Source organism: Rhinolophus ferrumequinum, chromosome 8 (genome assembly GCF_004115265.2).
Source record: "Rhinolophus ferrumequinum isolate MPI-CBG mRhiFer1 chromosome 8, mRhiFer1_v1.p, whole genome shotgun sequence".
Lineage (NCBI taxonomy): Eukaryota > Metazoa > Chordata > Mammalia > Chiroptera > Rhinolophidae > Rhinolophus > Rhinolophus ferrumequinum.
In genome coordinates, this window is record NC_046291.1 from 45,295,941 (window position 1) to 45,319,520 (window position 23,580).

Below are 23,580 nucleotides of genomic sequence, written 5' to 3' on the forward strand. Positions count from 1 at the left end.
CATAGCTGAGAGAAATGAAGTCAAGTGTTAAGCCAAAAATGTCCTGGCTTCTACATCAAGCCAATAAGGGAAGGCCAAAGAATCACTCATAGCTCATTATAAGATAATGATCAGATTTTTCTCATATGTGTAGATGCTTTACTCAATAAGGTAAATGTTGTTGAATCAATAAAAGCAATCAAGAAAACCTATTAAATAAAAAAAGAAAAAAGAAAAAAAAGATAAAGTTTCCAAGTTTTCCTTTTCAATTGTGCTTTCCTATAGATGAAGAGCACTTAAATCAGGACCAATCCTAACAGAAAAGTGTGGCTTTGGTGCACTACCAATCTTTCTCTTTGCTGCACACAGTTGTCCTTTTTAACCACACATAATAGCACAAGGCTTTCATGCAGAGGAGGAGTTGTGAGTCTGGGGCACGTTCAGCTGCTGACAATCTGTGAAGCAAATGTCTGAGAATGACATTGTGCGGCTGCTTGCTGGAGAAACTCCCCAAACCCCAGAACACTCCACTGATTCCTCTCTTTCACTTGATTTTTAAGTTTTTCTGTTTTCAGATTCCTGGCCTGATTTGTATTGTTTAAGGTCAGTCAGGTGCAGCCACAAGAGAAGAAGGAGGAGAAACTTGGGAAAACAAAAGTCTATTATACTCACAGATCCTAGAGATAGGAAGCGTGGCCATGCAGGGCCGCACAGACAAACCCCAGGGTGGTCAGGAGGCAGAAGACACGAGTCATGGCAGAGTGTAGGCCTTTGCCTTCATTGGGGTTTCTGTGGGAAAAGCAAACCAGGGCAGAAAACCAAGTTAGGATTAGCTAGTTTGAATAATTTCAGTGGGCTTTGGGCTACAGGGATGTTTCTCTAATTGCCTGGTACCTGGCCCTGGGATGATTAAGGCACAGGCATATTGCTCTAGGGGTGCAGAGGCCAGATAGAGAAGGTGTGGCTTGCATATCAAAGGCATGTTCTGGCTGGGCCCTTTGCCATCTCTAAGAATTAGCCAGCCTCAGGAGGAGCAGTTTCTCCCTAGTCAGAAAGATTTTTTTTTTTAAATGTCAAAATATCATAACAGAAAAAAAAAAACAAAAACAAACAAACAAAAAAAACAATGCACACACACAAACATGGTCTTAAAATGAACCTAATTAAATAAGTTAGATGAAAAAATACCTTACATTAATTTATCTTTACACAAAAATACTAGTAAATCATGGCCACCTATACATTATGCTTTTCAGGGTGCTTTAAGAAGACTGATGTTAATTTGTTCTCCATCCCAGAATTCTTTCTTTTAAGTAGCCATTTTTATGATCAGCAATCAGCAGAAAAGCCCAATAAAGCTTCAGAAATCCCATGGTCTCAGCTACTTCAGAAACCCCATTTCCTTTCCCCACTCTTACACTGAGTAAAGGCTTGGAAATGTAATATTTATTTCTATCTAATAGAGAGCACAGTGTGACAACCAATCCTTTTGACACACACAGGTATGACACAGAGGCTGCTCTGGCTGAGATCCAGGCCATCATACAGACAGAGCAAGGAATTTTTTTCAGCCCATTTTGGCGATGTTCCAAGTGCTGGGTCTTGCTTTGTGTTGATACCTACATGTGCGTGTGATTGCTCGAGGCGAAGTGGGAAGGGACTAGTTGGAAATGTTCATATATTAAAACATGTAAAAACTCACAAGGAACAGATTACGTCCACTATTGCCAACGTGATAAAAATCCTTGGAAGATATTTTCTGCATGTTGCATGGCTAGCTCACTACATCTCTTGGTTGGCCTGATTCCCTGCTGGTTTACACCTGTTGTTCCAGGGTATTTTGAATAGCATGCCCTTTTGTTTTCAAAAGTGTATGATAGCTGGAGTTTACATTCCAGCCCCACTAAATTGTCCAGGACAGTTGGGACAAGGTGCCTCACCACTGTCACCGTTTTATGTGTAAATGGGAAGAGCAGTGCCTATCTCATTAGGTGGCTGTGAGAATTGGGTCTTAATGCCGATGGGGTACTTAGAATAGTGCTCGGTACTTAGTAGGTACTCAGTAAGAGTTAGCTATGATTTTACATCATGGCCTTTATTTTATGACTCAAAAGTTATTATGTACTGCTTTCTTACATTTTGGAGTCATCATTAGTCATCTCTCTATAAACATATATGAAATAAATATCAGGAGATAGTGTCTTTAGAGAGAATACACATTCATATTGTATATACTATATAATATAATTATTTGACCTGTGGTAAATATAAAACTATCAATGGCCTGGGGTAAATAGAAAACTATGCATTGACTTTTTAAAATTGGATTTTTGCATGTAATAGATGTAGAGTGCACTATTTATTCAATACCAAGATACAATTTTTCTTTTAACAATTTTCAATACAGAAAATAACTTTCAATCAATGTGCATAAATGCTTTGGTATCCCCTATTCCACAAATAATTTGTTTTTGAAATGAGATTTGGAATCATGAAAATAATGATATTTGGAAATACATATATACACACCACATTTTTATAAATATATGTCAAATACTGTCTTTTAATATGTGTGTGCATGTTTGTGTGTAAAATTGCTTAATTTATAAAGAAAGATATTGATACATTTGAGCATAAAAATTAAAGGACATTTAAGAAAATGACAAGACTAGTCACAAAATAGGAGAGGATACAACACATATACTTGTAACTGAAAGTGATAGTATCACAAATATATAAAAGCCATACAGATCAACAAGATTTAAAAAAAAAATAGAAAAATGGGAAAAATACAGGAATAAGAGTTTTATACATAAGAAATACATTTGGCCAATAAACAGATAAATTTGATAAATCTCATGAAAAAATATTGACAGTGAATATCAGATTATAATGCATTATCATTTTCAAAATTTGTGGCAAAAACCAAAACACCAGACACTGAGTATTAGAGAATGAAGCTGTCTCACCAGTTTTATGAAAATAATTTGCAAAGTTGTAAATCTTTTAGATTTGAACACTAGAATATCCTATGGCCAACAATAGCCTTCCAAGGGACATATGCTAGGTAAATATTTAGATGTGTGAACCAAGTACCCACATAAGAGAGTTCCTAGATCACAGCTCAGAACAGCAAAAGCTTTGAAAATGCCAAATTCACAATCACAGAAAAATGGATAAATAAATTTGGTATATGTTCACCATATATTATAAAACAGTAAAAAATTAATGAATTATAGATACAATGACATAGATGAATCTCATAACAATATTGGATGAAATAAAATAAAACTAAACAAAATAGTGTATTGTTTAGATATACGCATATGCATATTTTATGTATATGTGGTGTATATATGCTATATGTATATACGAGGTGTTATGTTATGTATTATGTATGTATAATTATGTTATTATATATGTTATATATTATGTATACTCGTATGCTATATGTATATACGATGTATCGTGTTATGTATGTATGTATAGTTTATGCATATGTGATAAAACTATTTATAAAAGAAATAAATACAAAATTGGGGATATTGTTTACCTATGAGGGGAGAGAAATGGATCAGAAAAGAGTGTATAGATAAATTTAAGACAAATGTGATAATTCCAGTTTTGGGGTTAGATTGTAGGATCCTGGACATCTTTATATTATTAAGACAAATACATAAAAGAGGGCCATGCTCATTCAAAGGATAATAGTGTATCAAGGACCAAGAATTATGATTAATCCAATTCTAGACATCTGGAGTCCAGAAAAAATGGCAGTTCCCTTTAAAAGATTAGTGGTTATTTGCTTTTACAGACTTTCCTTGTTGTATTTTGTGTTGTACTTAGTATCTCATGAGAGTCATTCCACATGTCATTACTTCTTCTTTTATAGTAAATGTCAAAAGATAAAATTATACAGAATAGAAGAGCACTTCCTTTCACATTTTACAAAATCTCCTAACTGCTCAGCAGGCAACACACAGGATTGCTGATGCCTTCAAAGATTCACCAGGTAATCAGGGAGCTCGATGAGACAGCAGAAGTAACAACCAGATTTATTTAAAAACAAGCAAACAAACCTAGAGAAGCCTACTTGCTTTTCTATTCTTGCCAATCACTTTTATTTTGCAGATCGTTGGCTGCTGCACATGCACGTGCTCCCTGTTCCTAGTAATAAATACTAACGAGGACGAGTGAAATAAAATACAGTCCATTGTCAAATTTAAAATATAAATGTATATTTCCATTTGTAGATACAAGTACAATCAGACAGAAAATATATGGCAGAAAACATTTTCTAAAGACTCAAGAAGAAAGAGCTTTTGAAATTTATTAATATAATTATTACTATCTACATTTACATTAAAATGTTATAGAAAAGCCCAGCTTTAGGCATAAACTTTGTACTTGGTCATTTTAAGTTTAAAATTAAAAATTGCTACCGTGATCAATCAAATTCCTGGCAACCAAGCAAAGAATATATGATTTAAAGGTACAATAAATGTCAATGAAATATCATGGGCAGACCAATAAAAATAAAATAAAAACATAAAACCACAAATTTGAACCAACCTACAAAAACCATTCATGAATATGTGGCTAATTATTCACTCTACATAGTATGGTCTTGACTAACTCCAGAAATGAAAGCAGAAATGTTTTCTCCCTCCCCCAGAATTTTAAGAAGACTATGACAACAGACTTGGCATTTGATCTTAATTTCCAAATTGGTGATGTCAAGAAGTTCAGCTGAGGAGCATATGTGCATCTGTTTGCTTACATGGCTGCTTCTATAGCCATGCTTCATGACTCATCTGTTTTTAGCCAGGGAGTTTTCTAGTTCAAGAGGAGCTGGTAGTGAGGTATAATGAACAGGAAAAAGGACAAAGACCTATATGTCATTCATTCACGCAAAAATATTTATTCTGTATCTTCTACCTGCCATATACTATGCTGGATGTCATGTTGAACAGAAACGGCAAGGCCCTGCCCTCATACAGTTATAGTCCTTTGGGGAATGCAGCCAAGTGCATGGAGAACTGAATTGCAGAGTGGTGTGTAGTGACTGGAGAAGCACGAGTGTTATAATGCTTTCAGCAATCTGGACTTTAAAAATCCGCAGACACATCAACAAATCAGTGTTCTTGTGTAAGAGTAAACCAATGCCTGCACATTAGGGTCACCTAGGATCTTTCTAAAATTGCAAAGCAGTGGCCACACTCAGATCAACTTAAATGACAATCTCTGGGGATGGGACATGACACAGGTAGTTTTTCAAGCTCCCTAGATGATACCAATGTGTAGAGAAGTTTGGGAACCACTTGCCTAGAATCAGGAAATAAAGGGGAAGCAAAACTGCTCTCTGCATAATGGACCTGGTATAATTTTCAGGCTACAAATTCAGATATGTTAAAACAAACAAACAAGCAAACAAACAAGCAAACAAACAAACTGTAGTTTTCTATAAATCACTGTAATTTCTCTTTTAAGCCTCCAGTACCGCTGGGTGGCACTGCTCTCAGTCAATCCATTGCAAGTCTCTCCTTTCTTCCCTCTGTTCTTTTTTTACTGGGCCTGGGGGTAGGAAGAGTTATAATGTACCAAGGCGGGAGAGAAGGGATAGCAGGGATGAGCATCTAATCCCCAGCTAATATCACCTATGTTGGCTCCACTGAGTGCCCTCAATATATGGCTTCTCCAGGGTCATTTCTGAGATCCCTCGTACACCTGGCTCATCCCATCCACAGGGGCTCTCAGTTCACAGCCTCTCTGCTCCTGGCCACAAAGACAGATATTTTTTGCTCTACTTCCACATTACACTGAAGTTCAAGGCGTAAAAACAATGTAGAAAGGAATAATTGGGAAAGAAAAAGACTGTTCGTAATATATCAAAATAAATCATGATACTTACTTCTCATCAGTGACTGATTATGTAAAGGAAATTTTATGTTTCTTAAAATTTGCTTGGCTTTTATAATCAATATTATCTTCAACTCTCTGACTCTTTCCTGAAATCTTTTTAAGCTACTTGTCCATTTTGTGAGGGTTAATTTTTTTAATTAAAAGATATAGTCCGTAAGTCTACTTAACTGAAGGCACAAAACTGCAATACTGTGCAGTCTATTAAAAGATAACAAGCTATAATAGGAGGCTGGCCGTGTCTGCATCTCCACTTCAGAGAATTCCGAGTATTTTCACAGGAAACCTCCTGGATCACTTGTGACTCTTGACTGGCTGATAAGGCACCAGTGTCAATTTTTTTAAGAGTAGTCAAATTTTTCATACAAATGGGTTAAACCCACTTAAAGATGAATACTGGCCAGCAAGTGTCTTGCAACCTTTCTTCAGTTCCTATATGATTCTCTATTTTGCATACTCATCCCAGGATTGTGTTTCTAGCATCAGCAAATAATAAGCTATTGAAATGAGAGCCTGTATTTATAGTTGGCAAAATCAATTGTTGCTTTATGATTTTACAATTTTTTTCTTGATCTCTCAAAAACTAAAAGCTTCAGAATATACATATTTAGGTCCTACTATATCTCTAGATAATCTTCCACTAAAAGATGCAACAATCTACTGAAAAATCTGAGGATCATTTTTGTTAGGTTAGGAAATATCAAATGTAAAACAAAATAGCAGATCAGAAAAAGTTTTCACTAGGTAAAATGTATTTGCAGATTTAGAAAAATACTGGAAGGAAACAAGAAATCAAATGAATGATTACATATTAGGTAATTGGAAAATGAGTATTTTTCTTTCAGACTTCCTTGAATCTTTCAGTGATTATTATAACACTGAGTATTTTAATTGTCCCTTGATGTTTATTGTACTAGATATAAACAGAACTACAACTCTGCTCACAAGAATACAGTTTAGTGCATGTCCTGGCTTGAGTAAAGTTTCTTTACAGCTTAACTAAAAGCCCCAAACTGGTTAGTCAGTAGCAGAAGAATTAGGATACTCCTAAGCTTTGTAAAGAAGTACTGCTTTCCAGAAAGGCTTTTCTACATCTGAAAGTTGAGGGTCGAATTTCTGTGGGGGGTTTATTTTTAAGTTGCAATATAGTGATATAGATATTTCAAAGTATTTCTCATTCATCAGTAAAAACGTGCTCAGGCTGAATGCTTTTAAATATGCATGACTAAGTTCCAAGTGACTCTGGTCATTTATTTGCTATGTGGCAGACGGTCTGACTGCCTGTTATGTGGTCAGTAGAAACAGTTCAGAACTCAATGTCATACAGCAGAGAAAGTTCAGGTTCAGAACACTGACTCTGAAGATTAAGTGATACTACATGGTATCTGGAAAAAGAATTCAAAGAGCTCTAAATGAGAACAAGAATGAGCAAATCTGTTGCCTTTTTATTGAGAAAGGAATAGGAGCATCATCCTGGCTAGGGTTAATTTTTCTGTATAACAGACAATCTTCCTGTACAGGAAGATTGCTGATGCTTTTTCTGCGTATACTCGTAGTAAGCAGATTCCAGGTCACACGCATTCTGTGACACAAAAGTGAGTTCTTACAGACGCGATGCAAATGGTATCTGGGCTATGGGAGAAAGAAGAGGATTGGATGGACCCACTTTCTTTTAAGAAGCAGATGGCTTGCAATATCTAAATTGAAACAAAATTACCCAAATATAGAGACTATTCCTCCTCACCTTTGGGAACTTCAAAATCAGATTTATTGAACTTTAGCTATATTTAGGTGTTATTTGTAAAGACTGTGGGTTTCCAGAGATGGTCTTACTTTATGCATCTTGCAGTCAAGTGGAGCATGGAAGTATAAACAGCTAATGTGCAAGGCAGAGTTAGGGAGTGAGCCACAAAAGAGATGACTCAAAGTTTGTAAGAAAAATGTCTGACTGAGAGGATCAAAAGCCTCAGGAACACAGAACTCCCAGGTGACACCTACCTTTTGGAACACTGATTGAAACAATCTGTTTCTATGTAAATGACTTGTACACTTATCTCCAGTAATTGTCTACTGAACTCATGATCCATCAATAGAGAGGACTGGTGAGTCAGGCAAGTCTGGATGGATGGATGGATGGATGGACGAATAGACAGGGGAGATGGTGTACTGTGTAGGACTGCTTGAAATTGGAAGGATTCTGTCAAAGGTCTTACACTAAGTTAATTAATTTAGAGGTTCTGTAGACTCCTGGCATTAGAAAATTAAACATTTGTATTTTCAGTCTCTCACAAAAGTGAACGCGACACAGACAAATGAGAAAATTGGCTAGTAAGTAAGCCTAGCTAAGTGTCAGAATTTATACCTCAAAATGTCTCCCTTGTTAAAAAAAAAAATGTTTTAATTATCCATTTCCAACCTCTCTCCCCCAAGATATTTAACCTTAGAGCTGGAAATAGAAGTAAAGAAGCCAATGAGAGCAATGGTTGGTTGTAAGACTAGACTGTTCAATTCAGCAGTGACTTAGTGCCTTAGAATGATATGAACATTTCATAGAAGCAAATAAAATCAATTAATGAACAGTTTTCACTTACACTGAAATCAGAATAAAAAGTTTGCACTTAGTAAGACAGAAAATTTTATTGAAAGCTGAAAAAATTGCTAAAATATAGTGAGCTGCACAAACATTTTCCTTGCTAATTTAGGGATACATAAGATGTCATATGTCAAGTGTGTGCAGTATTGGTTGCTTATGAGCATGCCTTTTTATAGAAAGAAATAACTTCCAGAAAGAGAACTGATCATGAGGCAGAAAGACAGGAATTTAGGTCTCAGTTTACCATTTAGCTACTTACTTCTGTACCTTGACACATAAATGAGCCGTGGCAAGTATGTCACTGAATCAGCCCAGTCCTCAGTGTTTTTTAACACATAAGAAAAGGAGGAAGGCAGATTGGACTAAATGACCTCTAGCACAGAGAATTTTCCAGGTCTGACAATTATGAAACTGAATAAAAATGAATTCTACAATATGTATTGTGTTAATGTCCCATTCTATTTTTACACTCCTTTAGATTTTATGTTTGAGATGAGTAAAAAAAAAGGCTCAAATGCCTTCACAGAAGACCTTGATGTTTTATTAATTTCCCCCAGTACTAGCTTCCAAAATGACTGATAAAGCGGAGCCATCACGTAAAGGCAATTCTCCAAAGCTTCTCATCAGGGTAAGCCTACAGATTGCTTCCTAAGAACAAGATATGATTTAAAAAATTTCTAAGTAGACAAGATAATCACAAGGGACCTCTTTTCTTTTAGCTGCTCCTTGTACACAGTCCAGCTTAGGCCCTTAGTCTCCTACCAGCTCCTCAAGAGAGGCCATCATCTACCTGGATGTTGCTACTTTTGTTAAACTCCTTTATTCAAGCAAGAGGAAGTGGTGCAAGGGTTCTCCAAAACAAAACTCAGAAGAACCTCAAATTAGAATATATAATCTGTTTTTGTGGCTTAGTCATAGCTCTTGACCAAAGCTGTTAGAAGGAGAGCAGCACAGGTTATGGGGCCCACTCTCTAGCTTCCTCACATATATCTAGATTCAGGTGAAATAGGTCTAAATAAAACAAAATAAAATCATCAGAACAGTTTGTCTTCAAATGATACATTGATTGTTCTTGGACTGAATTTTGTTCCTTCTGATATACTGAAAAGCGATTAAAGCGATTTGTAGTAGGAAAAAAACAAACAAATTCCTCAACAATAATTTTATAATAATTTTCATAATTTCAAAGTTGAGGGATTCAAAATGTATTTTGACATATTTGACCTAAATTTGTTAAATGTTGACTATTTTTAGAATATATATTCATATGTTCTTTGTGGCTTTCATAACAAAAATGTTCCCAATCTGCAAACCTCCAAACTAAAACCATTCAATATCAAACTCAGAAATCTGCTCCACTGGCTAGAGCTGACTGCTGAAACAGAAATATGTTCAAAACACAAATCATTTTATTGACGTGAGATGGGCAAGGACCCCTGGGAGAGATTACAAAGCATGCCAAATAGATTTCAGGCAATTAAGATCATAATAAGTACATCCAGAATATCAAGAATTTACAAGACAGAGACATATTATTTCTGACAACTTTATGGCATGTACTTTTCACAATTTCTAACATTTTTTCCTTGAATGAAATGTTCACAATGAAACTGGATAATCAGATTTACTCTTAGCCACTTTGCCTGGGTCACATAATCTTGTCAGAAATTTTAGAGAAGTATCTAAAAATCCTGATGCTACTAAATACTCCTTTCAAGGTCAGAGCCCACTAATTTTAATACTAATCAAACTAAACCATTTGAAAACACCCTGATTTCTTTTGCTTCTGTAACTTAGTAGCTTACTATATTCATTACTTCACTTCAATTAAGTTCTGATGAATTCTATTCTAGTTAGAATGATTCAATCATACTAAGTATTGGCCTGATTCTCCGATCCTTCTGCCCATATAACTTCAACAAAGTCAAAATCCCTTTCAAAGTACTTCAACCTTGAGAATTCATGTGCTGTCCATATGGTAATATTTGTACATTTTTTTAAATGATTGTGTCTTTGTTGCTATTATTATCTTCTTCTCAAACAAAACAAAGAGAACAAACAGTGCATGTCATGCCCATCTTTTTCAGAGAAGCAATCTTCAGAAAGTACGTAAGGCCCAACTGGAAAATGTTCTAACAATACCGTCTTCCCTAGTTTCTCAATTTACTACAGGTGGATAATCTCTAAAAACACAAGACAGTGAACAGATTGAATCACTTTTGACTATTTGAATCTTGAATGAATTCCAAAGTGCTTAGAGTCAAGCTGCTTTGCCTTTCTTTAACACCTCAAATAAAGATTACATGATTTTTCTTTGAATATTGGCCCGAAGTACTAGAAAATTGTGTGCTTTGGAAAACCACATTCATTATAAAATGAGAATTTAAACATTATAATTACACTAATATTTTAATTGCTGTTGCCATAAATTTGGGGGCAGGGGTTCTCTTAAAATCTTTCTTTGGTATGCTGAAGTTCTCTAAAAGAGACATAATTCTAATAAATTGAGAAATTAAAACATAACTGGAATATTTCATTATATAAATACTATAGTGGGCTTTGAAAAGTTGCAGACTTTCAACACTGAATAATAGTGTAAGATATTTTCCAATCTACTAATTGGGCCTCAGAGTTCTAGTTTGGTATGAAGTCCATCACCAGCATGATATGGCTACTCTAAATTTAGCACTGACCACCATCTTAGGTTGAATTTGCCATCAACTGAAACGAAGGCCAGGAAAGTAAAAGTATGCAAATGGCTTAATAAGATGGTGTATATTCTATTAAATTATAATGCATCTGATAAAATAAATCAAAATATAAATCTTGACCAACTAGCATTCAGTCTCTAATTGAGATCTAATTTCAATATACCTAAAAAACTATGAACATTTAGATGTCCTCAAAATTTGCTTTGGAGTTCCATTGTTGATGAACGCAGTCAAAGCTACCTCTTATTTCCTTGATTTAAATATGGTAAATGTTAAGGACAAAGATAAAATATTGATTCTGGACATAAAGGGAGTAAGCAGCAGCAATAATGTCTAATAGATTTGTCATGGTGTATGAAGAAAATGTACTTTTTATAGTTATCCTGTATCAAAAAAAAAAAAAAAAGCCTTTCAATTGAGCCATCTCATTTCACCATATGCACAGGAAACTTACCATCATAATCACAAGGGTAAATGAGCACTGTAGAAACCACTTTGTGAGGTTATATAAGCACAGACTTCGCTGTCACTTTCAGGCTGAAAAATTCTGGTCAAACTTACGTTGATTCTGGAAGAATATGAGCTATTAAAGAGGTAGCATAAAGATAATTTATCCTAGCAGTTGCTTTAGAATTTCAACATTAGGGGGAAAAAAATCAAAATTGGCACCTGCATTGTGTAAAATGCATAGCTACATAAGAAAAATCTCATTTTTTTTTTTTGTAAAAAAATTCTGTTTCCCCAGTTGCACTGTTTGAAAGTGAATCTGTGTACCAGAAAGTTGTCCAGGATTATGAAACGTAATGCATTTTACCACAAGCAAATATAAACATTTTCAAGGAAAGCACAAGGCAAGAGACATGAAAGACCATATGTTTTCAATGCTCTCCATGTCAAAACAATACCAGTCTCCAGAAAATAACTGCTAGTCATATTGAATTATTTAGCCAGATATCTTCCAAAAGTTACTTGAAGAAAGTGCAGTGCACTCCATGTACCATATAATGGATAAAAATAGATTTCCCCAAACCAACTATATTACATTCATGAATTATTTTATTGGCCATAATACTGTAAAAAACTTTTCAGTTTTACTGCTCATGGGTTAGAGGCAAAGGTAAAAATGAGATAAGAAAAAAACAGAGGCTTAATTTTCTGGAAAATGTTTCTCGACAAGCTATTTAAACTCCTTTTAGTTAAACTAATATTCTTAATACACAAAAACAGACAAGGCATTTCCCCTCCCAGAGACTAAGATTTTTTTTCTCCTTCTGCTGAGGGACTATAACATTTCACAGGCTCATGTAGTTCTTGCCATGCTCTACTTCGAGCTACACCACTACCACCATCACCACCACTACCACCACAGCAAATCTACCTGGGAAAGGAGGGGTTGAGGTAAAAGTTCTCTAAGCCACCTTCCAGCTTTCATGTTCCATGAGCTAGCCGTTTAAGCTGTTTTGCTTTGTTTTTACTCAATTTATTGGGATGACATTGGTTAACAATATTATATAAGTTTCAAATGAACAATCCTATATCATCTGTGCGTTGCATTGTATGCTTACCACCCAGTCTAGTCTCCCTTCATCACCATAAATTTGACCCCCTTTTTAACCTGTATTTTAATACTGTTCACTTGACTAGATGGATGGGGCATTGAAAATGATTTGTTCAACCATTCATCTGTTCTCAAACTACTAGAAATGGCCGCTTACATTGCACACCACTTGCTAAATAATATCACAACTTGGCGAATGAATCCTCAAAGAAAAATCTCTAATATCAAAGGAATAAACCATGCCCCAGAAATAGCTACCCACACTAAAGAGAAAGAAAAGGGAAAGCTAAATGGAAGCATTTCTCCCTGGTGATCGTTGGCAGAATTAGTAGATATTCCCTTCCAGAATTTCTCTCCTAATCTTTTTTATATTTCGAGAGCCTACAATTTACTTCCTATTCCTTCTATTTATCAGAACCTACCATGTTACCAGACCATTTGCTAAATGCTTACTATACCTTATCTCACATAATCTTCCCAGGAACCTAATGCACATCTTGACACACAGAATGTGCTAAATAATTTGCAGGACCCAGTGCAAAATGAAAATATAAGGTCCATGGTTCAAATAAGCTAGTGGAAAGTATCATTAAAGTATCATTACTAAAATATAAAACCTTGCCTTTCCTTTGCAGTCTGTTTCTCAGGGCATTCTTATTTGCTATTTAATGCTGTGCTTCCTTGCACTTGTGATACCTGCTCAGGGGCGTTGGGACTTGCCTGTCATGCGCAGTGTGTGCACACTCCTTCACATGGAAAGCTCATCAGCTGACCAGGTGCCAGATGTGCCACTTTGCCAGCCTCTGGCTCAAAGCCTGGCCCTGGTTGAGGTCAGGGGTGTTGAGTTAGGCATCTTCCCCACCTAGAAGCCAAACTCCCCAATTCAAGCTAGAGCAAACACACTAGGTACCTGGATCTGGAGTGAAGAAAAGGGTTCCCCTGTCCCCATCTGGGTGCAATGCACCCTAGACAGTCAGGGTGGAGAGACCCTCCCTGTGCCTGCACCTGTGCCCAGGCCTTTGCTAAGGAAGGAGGGCCCCAGTTACCATGTTTTCCTGAAAATAAGACCTAGCCGGACAATCAGCTCTAATGCATCATTTGGAGCAAAAATTAATATAAGACCCAGTCTATATTATATTATATTATATTATATTATATTATATTATATTATATTATATTATATTAATTTTTGCTCCAAAACACGCATTAAAACTGACTGTCTGGCTAGGTCTTATTTTGGGGGAAACACAGTATCACCAGAGGGTCAGGAAGGCCAGTCAGGGTCCAAGAAGCCAGGTGGTTAGGGAGCTGGCAGCCAAGAATCCACCTCGGTGTGGTGGAAAAGCAGTAGTGAGCCCCACCCCCCAGCATTGTCATATCCAATTTCACTTACAGATCACAAAATCAAAGTTAAAATTATTGATGTCTGGTCAAGATGGCAGAGTAGGTACATGTGGTGCTCACCTCTTAGGACCACATCAATTACAACTAAACCAAAGAAAAACCATTATTGAGAATCGCCTGAAGTCTAGCTGAAATGAAGCCCCACAACAACAAACAGAAAAAGCCAACTTGAGACTTCTGGGAGGGGCAGAGACACAGAACAGGCTGGTCCCACACTCACATGTGATCATTAAAAATCAGGAGGGCCATCTCAGCTGTTGAGGTCTCCTGAGGAACGAAGGGTCCCAACTCCACAACAGGTTCTCCGGTCCAGTGCTGGGGAGAGAAATCCCCATGAATTCTGGCTGGGTCCCAGGTGCTCCTCTTACAAGGCGCACACATGGAATTATAGCTGATGGACTCACTCACTCTGAGCTCCAGCACTGGGGCAGCAGCTCAAAAGGCACCAGGGATATGCGGGGAGGAATTGAATTGTCTAGCTTCAGGGTGAAGGCTGGAGGGGCAGCTTTCTCCCAGTCAGAGAAGCTGCTGGAAACCATTATTTCTTTGTTGAACCCTCCCTCTTCCATCGTGCAGATATAGGCAGATGCTATATCTGAGTCTTCATCAAACTGGCTAGCAACTTTTGTTTGCCCCATCCTAGTTATTCCCAGAGATCCCACCCCACCTACATTTTGGGAATACCCAAGCCTCTGGTTCCAGTGGCTTTTCCATATACAAAGTCTGCCTTGATTAATGCTACAGACTTTTCTAAAATCTCTAAAAGGTTTACAAAACTCAAACAAGCAGCATTTGGCTTCAGTCTGTCTCCTACCTAAGCCCAGCACTAGTGACAGCCAGATTTGGTGTGCAATGTGACCTCTCAAGGTACCTTCAAGCACAGAATGACCATTTCTGGATTACTTTGTGAATCATGCCAGGTGGCCCCAGGCAGGACACAGACTGCAGCTGAACTTGGACTGCAGCAGTTTCCCTCCCAAGAGGCCCCAGGGCTGGCAGGCCCAGTGGCCAGCTTTGGACTGGGCTGGAGCATCAACCAGCTGCCTCCAAAACTGACACATCCAAAAGGTAGACTGGGCAGGCACTAGAGCCCTGTTAAAGCAAACCCTGCTCTGTAGGGTCAGCCCCTGCATAACAGCTCCTTCACTGTAGTTACGACAAGTCCTCACAACCAATCAGACTGAGGGTCAATCCCTCCCACTGATGTGTAAACAGCAACCAAGGCTCAACTACAACAGGAGGACACACACAATACACACAAGGGCACTTCTGGATTGCCTGAATTTGGTGACCACGGAGATTGTGCCAATGCGCCTGAGAAGACACCTACTATGTAGGGTCACTCTACTAAGACCAAGAGACATAACAGCCATACCTAGTACATAGAAACAAACACAGGGAAGCAGCCAAAGTAGGGAGACAAAAAAAAAAAAAAAAAAAAAAAAAACATGTCCCAAATAAGAAAACACAATAAAACTCCAGAAAAAGAACTAAACAAAAATGGAGACAAGCAATCTACCAGATGCAGAGTTCTAAACACTGGAAATAGGGAAGCTTGATGATCACAGGGAGAACTTCAACAAAGAAATAGGAAACATAAAAATGGAGACAGAAAACATGAAAAAGAATCAGTCAGAAATAAAGAATGCAATAATTGAATTGTAGAATACATTAGAGGGAATCAACAGTAGATTAGATAAAGCAGAGAATCAAATTAGTGATTTAGAATATAAGGCAGCACAAAATTTTTTGGTTTCTTTTAGTTGACTGTTTTTATATACATTTTGACTTTAGCAATGATGGATATACATACAGTCTCTTGTATCTGGGTTAGAATATGTATGTCATGAATGACTTTGTGAATCCACAAAATATTCAACAGACCTTTCTAAATGTACCACTTTTATTAAAAAGACACATGTGTTCTCAATAAACTAACAGTTTCTTTGGAAAACTGCAATTTGATGAAGTAGAAATGAGATGAACTGGCAGCTCAGAGTAGAGTTGGCTTTGGTAGTAGTTGAAAGGACAGATCCAGACATTCGGCATGTGGTCAGCTCTAGGTGGGGCCCGGAAAGGGTAAAGAAAGTGAGAAAACTCTCCCTCTTCTTTCTTCTCTCCTTCTCCTTTTCCTGTAGCATCACCACCAGCCCCTATACTGTTTTCTTCACAGATCAAAAGACATCTGTCTTCACCAGCTAGGATGTGTCAAGAAACATCTTCTCTAGACTGTTCCCTATATTTTACCACAGGCAGATTATTTGGGGACTGTCCCTAAAGATAGTGACATCTGATTGTCTCAGTTTTACACTAATTATAGTCATGTTTTTAACACAGAACACAAAAATCATAGGTATGATCTTAGTAGTCAAGGATTCGCCTAAAATTTTTATTAGGATACATAGCTACCTAATATATTTGAATTGTAAACCTAAGAGTGATTCACCATCAGGCTTGCCAAGACCTTAGTTGCCTGAAAAAGGTAAGATGCTTTGATAAGGCAGACATAGGACTAAGAAATGAAACTAACTTCATCATGGTTCCAGGGTACATGAACAGAAATCTAAATTATATCCTTCAAGAAAAGCATGGAGGTACCATACTATGCCGGGCCCATTTTAGTATCCATAAACAATGGGACCCAAACCTGTGTAGACAACAGCAGTAGTTGTAAGCAGGGACAATCCTTATGTACAGCCAAGTGGTAGCATTCTTCTGAAATCTTTTTCTTCCTTATGTAAATGATTATATTTTGGGAACTGGAACATAGATATCTGAGGCTCTCATAATAGTTTCTAATTGTTTTCCTTCTAAGAAATATTTGGCACCTTTCCGCCTTTTGCTTTTCTTATGTCAAAACCCTCTCCAAATTTAAATTCTCTTCTCCAATCTTAGATTATCTTGACAGACCCGCCTGCTATAATAAGAGGTTTCCTCCTTTTGACAGACCACATGTTTTTCATCAGAGGCAATAGTATAAAAAAAATGTTCTTCAACATTATTTGTGTCAACGTTTCACTTCCCTTATTCTTCTTTCTATTCCAAACTCCTGACTGTCAAATGCAGGAAAATATTTATTTATTTTTTTTCATTCTATCTGTAAACCCAAACCGTTCAGTTTCTACCTTAGAATTACAATTTACAAGAAATATATTCTGGATATTTTTCTCAGTAGTATCATTTTATTCTTGGTGTATTAGCCAAAGTGTGTAGAAATTAGTGGGTTGTAGAATCTTGATACACCTTGTGATTTTTCCTGGAAACTATGCACAGCAGGAGGTCTCCCGACCACCATGGCTTTTCCTAGAAGACTGATGCCAAAGATCAGCATTTTTCCATAGAATGTGGGCAGGTTTCAGCTTCATTAAAAGGTCAGATTTCATATATTAGAAGACGAGCATTATCTAACTCCAGAAGTAGTTTCTTCTTCACCTTTTTCTCTGTAACATAACGCATACTCACTTGCCAATATTTTGACCCTAATCCTTGTTATTTCATACCTCCTCAAGCCATTTTATTTATTTTGTTTCTGTTTTGTATGTCTTAACATTTTGTCTAGTAGCTTTTCATCCTCCTAAAGAAGTAGGAGCTAAATCAGACACTGATCAACACTGTTTTCAAAGTTTTGTTGTGTTTTCCTCTACTACGTAATAGTAACATTTTTTACATACTTTTTCATGTTATATTTTTAAGCTTTCCATCTATCACTAAGCTTTCCATCCCCCCAATGGTTATATTCTCCTAAGATATTATTTATTATTAACTACTACCACAGCCAGCATTGTCACCACTGCGCCTAACGCATTCATGACATTAAATAAGAACCCAATAAGCGTTTGGTGAATTACAAAATTAACCAAAAACCATTCTTTTTTGGTCATAATTCTTTTAGCTCTAAATGGATGACAATCCTGTATAGTAGAAAAATACTGCAAATTCTTGAGTAATAGGGGTTCCTTTTGAACTCTGAATGTCTACCTCTTACGTACAAAACCTACTAATCTTCTGAGTATTAGAAATTAGTACTGATGCACACCATCCAATGAGCCCAAACTCCTTCAAAAGACACAACAGCAACCCACGTCTTTGCCAGCAATGTAACAAAGTATTTTATTCATCTCTTCCTGCCACTATCTCTACCTCCTATCACTTCTTGCTTTTGTGATCTCAGATTCCTAAGAACACTGTTTCAAAGCCTCGTTTGGCTCCTTCACAATCCCTTGATCCTTCCTGTTACAAATTTTCCATTTCTAATTCAAGAATAAATTAGATTCCAAGAATAAGTATATTTATGCCCTATATTTATATTTTTACTTTTTCATAATCAGAATGAAACAGAAAACAAAATTATAAATTCCTGTGTAATATTTTAGTAAGTTTACCTTGGTTTTCAAGTATCTTTAGAAGTCTTTTTATAGTTGCATAATAACAACAGAAATCAACAAATTATTAAATGAGGACAGAGAGAAAACTGTTGCAATTAGATTTGGAAATCAAATTCCAAGGGACTCATAATCCAATAAATGCTAAATATCAGTAACATACTGTTCATTGAAAGCTACTTGTTATTCTAGAAATCTTTATAAAAAAAATTTATCTTTGAACTTCCAGAACCTAGCATGGTATCTAGTATATAATAAATAAGTTTAGCTAAACTATATACGGTATTGAATCAGATACCAAGGAACGTTATAACAGAAATAGAGGACATTTATTTATTCTTAAGACATTTGCAGTTTAACAGAGCTGCAACATATAAGAAATGTAACAAATGTTAGGGCATATATGTTAGTAAGATTGCATATGAATTTAAATTGATTTCTTTATTGAAAAACTTCTTAGAGCCTTTAATATATTCAGCTGCACTGAAAAAGGTGGATAAAGAGAATTACACAAATTTAATTGGCAGTTCAACAAGTTTTTCCTACCCCTCCAAAAGAACACTGATTAATATCTTTCAAAAAAGTAGCACTCCATAAAAAACCCTTTCAGAAAGTGATGAACTAATGTGATGGCAATGCCTAACACAAGAAATGAAGCAAGAAAAAGAGTCATAGATAGTAGTCCTGAGCTGAGTTTTGAAGGAGAGTGACATGTTGGCAAAGATGGGAAAAGGCGTCATGAGGCAAGACTAATGTATGTTCTTTAACTCACATTTTGAAGAGATGCAAACAAATTGAATATAGATTAGCTTAACTGTAGCAGTATCTGTAAACCAAAGCTGGCAAGGAAGGAGAATATAGGTAGAATTTACTAGAGTGGATGAATAACAGTCCAGCTTTTAAAACAGAGGTTTCAAAAAGACTGTGTCTGTGAGTGTATCACTACTGATGAGATTATGGATTTACATTCCAAGGACAAAAACATGACAATAAATGCAGTTTGTTACCTACATTAGGTAACGTTAATCTAGTACTGTGTCTTACTAGTCCACAAGTAGGTATGTTTATCTGTGTGAGGGACTGAAGTTCATCTTCCAAATGGAGTGCCCATTTGGATGAGTTGAAATACATTAGAGCTTGTGTGCTCTTTTACTGAAAGGAGGAAATATGAGGTATTTGGAAGTTGGGGTTTGGAAGAACCTAGGGAAAGTAGAGAAAAAAATGATATATAATGGATACCCTGATGTTATTCAGCAAAATAGTTCTAAGATGTGTTTTGTAACACATAAGGAAGAAAATTTAGATTCAGAGCTAAAGCTGCTATTTCCAAATAAAACTCTGAGATTTGAGGCTCTGGCACCTAAATGAAAGTTTGAAACTAATATGGGTAAAGGAACAGCTCAGCCTCTGGACTGAAAGAGGACGGCAACTTCAGGTGGGCCCTGCAAAGCAGTGGCTGAGCAATGGTAGACACCCTTGGGGCCAGTGGAGTGGCAAGGAAGCTGCTTTCCCAGCAAGGCGTCAACTGCAGTCATCGTGATGTGATACCTCCCTCAAGTCACTATACTGGTGGCATGGTGAAAACTATGAGTCTATTGTTTTTCTCCTGCACATGTGAGACATCCCTGGGATTGTGCAGAAACAAATGATGCTGAAGTACAATAGTTATATATGTAGAAGAGCCATAATTATTTAGCATTAACGTTAATGAGACTTCATTTGAACTTATAGGTTGGTCACACCTGATGATATTTATGTAATGTAAATATATAGTGTTTCTATATGGCGGTTGAAGACATACTTCTTGATCAAGAGTGAAAAACACTAGTATCTATAGGGATCTGTACAATAATTATGTATAGTCCAGCAATCATGACACAGTAGGTGCAAAATAGCTTGCATTCCAACCCAGCATCACTGTTGCCATGGGATAGTATAGTTTAAAACACTGTATAGGTATAACCAAAAGGCTGTATAAAGCTAAAAGACCTCTACTGTTTCACCTTTGTTCTCAATGCTTCTCTTGTTCTTTCAACTGTGCCCCATTGTCTTACAAATAAAATCTGGTTTCATTGTCATATCACATGAGGGTCCATCATAATTTACCCTGTCACTCTGTCTTCATTGTCCCTCATTTACATTCTAAGATCCAGCTGACAATATATGATGAATGAATAAATAATAAATACATTTGTTTTCCAAAACACTGTTAAAAGCATGGTTATGACAAAAATTAAATTGCATAACTTTTCATAAAGAGTTTGATCCCACATTTCTCCATGAAATGGGCATAGACTATAGAACAAGAATATGACCTAATTAAGATAATATTAATTAAGGAAAATTAAGAATAGTTCTAATTCATTTGCAGTATGCCACCACTGGGCAAAGAGACCTCTGTATACCAAAAGTTCTGTTTTAAAATGCTCACACGTCTGTAAAATTTTCCAGATACCAAAATGGGCTCTGCATTCAAAGCTAGAGAGGCTGACTCTTACCCATAGACAGTGTTTGTGAATACACCCCAGAATGTCTTCATTATTGCAGCATCACCTTCCTCTGTGGCCCCAAGATCCAGGGCCCAGAACTTCATCCCTGTTGACACTCTCCATCCTATCCAAATACATGGATGTTGAAGGCAGTCACCATCTCCAAATGGCCAATTTTAATGCAGGCTTTACTGGGATCACATTGCTATATGTCTATAGAAATAATTACTACCATTTTTTTCTGTAGTTTGCCTAAATTAATAATGATAATAATTTCTATCCCATGTCATTCTGACTACTCAGTAATAGTCATTGCAATGAAATGCACGCACTATAAAGAAAAGTCCATAGCTCTGAACACATTCTTCATGAGTGGTACCCACCACCATATTTACATGGACTAGTAGCCCCACACTCTCTCTTATCAAGATACTGTAAATAAACTACTCCACTGAAATATAATGACTATTTGGCCTAAATCAGTAGGAGTCATATATTTCCAAGTAGAAATAGCTTTTCTGGATCCTAGGCCAAGACAAGTTCAAAGCAGTATTCTGAAACATCATTTTTGGTCACTCTGATTTCTCTCACAATAATATAGGCTGATATACAGTATTTTCCTTTAGATCATTTTTTCTTAAAATTATTTTGAATTCATGGTTATGATTGATGAAATGCATAACTAATAGTTATGACGAAAGCTTAACTATTTACCAATTGAGCCAGAAAACTAAAATAATGTTAAATGTAACTTTTTTAGGTTGTAGAGACATCTTCAAAAAGAAACTGTTGGGACAACGACTTGGTCAGGCTTATCGTCCCTATTTTGCTGATGAAAACTCAGCTCAAGAGCCTTCTTAGTTCTCTGGTGCAGATGCTGCCTCTTGATACAGCAGTTTTCCTTCTCTGTAACTGCCTTGGTGCACATGCCAGCTACATGTGGTTAAGGCCTGGATGAAGTTTCAGGCTCTAGGGTCTTTAAATGCACTACAGCCAGCAGGATCTGGAAAGTTTACACCATAGTAACCCCTCTAATACAACACAGCTGAATCCCCTCTCATTTAAAAGGTCAGTTCAAATCTTTTCATATTTTTATGTCCCATATCCAACATTTATTTTGCAAGCCAAGTGCATTAAATCTAAGAACTTCAAAGAATCACAGGCTTTAGACGGACTTTGATAAATCATTGAATAGAACTTCTTGCTTACAAGCAATGCTGTAGTTAAGCCATCCCAATAAAGTACCCTAGTTTTAAAGACCATCATAGAAAGATTTTCCCAGACTGCCTAAATATCCTATTACAAACCCCTAGTAGGCTTCTTCACCAAAAATTCTTCCTCACATATCATCTAAATCCTTCATATCCTAACAAGTATATTTTTTTCTATATACTTGATTAATTTGCTGTCTTTCTTACCAACTTCCATTGCTTTTTTCAGTTAATGGCCTTATTCTCTTAGTTATCAGTGATGTAAATTGTACATATCTATCTTTTAGGACTTTCAAGCCATCACTCAACTGGTCACCAATCCATTCTTCCTTCACAAACTTTCCTGAATCCATTTTATTTTCTCACCATTTCCAGGGTCTTCAACCTAGTTCGCTGTGCTATCTAGTAAGTAGAGTATAGTGGAGAGAACGCTGAATAGAATCGTGGAAAAGTCTTCCAGCATTGGTTCTGCCCAAAATAGACTAATGGCCCTTGGATAAGTCACTCTATCTTCCTAAGCAAATGCCTCCTCAGTAAAATGAAAGAATTAAAATAAATTTCTCAGGTTAGCTTACTTTTTATTATTTTGTAAGTTTATGATTCTTTAAAACTTAATTGGTTCTCTATTTTTATATTGTCCTCATCCTGCACACTACCACTAAATTAAAATTCTCAACTTGGATTACCTCTTTATGAGAAAACTTAGGTTTACAGAGAATAACTTGCGCTTCCAAGATCACACACTTCAGAACCGATAGAACGAGGACATATTCAGGGCCAGGACGAGGGTCAGGCTGGCAAGGTGCACAGGGCACAACATTTAAGGTGACACATACTCTCAGGCTCATGCTAGTGCAAGATTGGCACCTAAAAGTGCACCCTGAATACCTTGCTTGGCACTCACTAGAGACATATGTTCACCTACTGCGGAACTACATGATGATCAGGACCAGTGAAATTTATGTTACTATTATTAGATTTGGAGGCCATATCATTTTGTTCAAAAAAATCATTTCCACCATTATTCACTTTAAATGAAATTAAGAAACATGCATCCTGCTTTATTTTTTTAATACAACAGAATTCTAAGGTACATAAATAATGTCGGCATAATTTTATAATATTTTTTCATTCACCTATAAATAAACAAATTTTATTTACACATGGATGTTCACATCATAATGTTGAACATCATACCATCATGAGATGCACAGCACTATATTTTGAGACTATCCTCTGCAACCCGTGAACCAAAGGGTCCAGGTTACTTCTGAAAGGAAGATAGTTTCCTCACAAAGGCACAGACGCAGTTGTTTATCTTCTAATGTGTAATG

At 36.5% G+C, this 23,580-nt stretch overlaps 1 long non-coding RNA gene across 2 annotated transcripts in view; it reads right to left on the minus strand.

Moving 5' to 3' along the window:
- The window catches only part of LOC117025778 (uncharacterized), a 248,039-nt gene that overhangs the window by 178,565 nt on the left and 45,894 nt on the right, over window positions 1-23,580 (minus strand). For both annotated transcript variants that reach the window (XR_004423653.1, XR_004423654.1), the window contains exon 2: window positions 652-768. This is a non-coding gene — a long non-coding RNA (uncharacterized LOC117025778). The remainder of the gene's footprint in view (window positions 1-651; window positions 769-23,580) is intronic.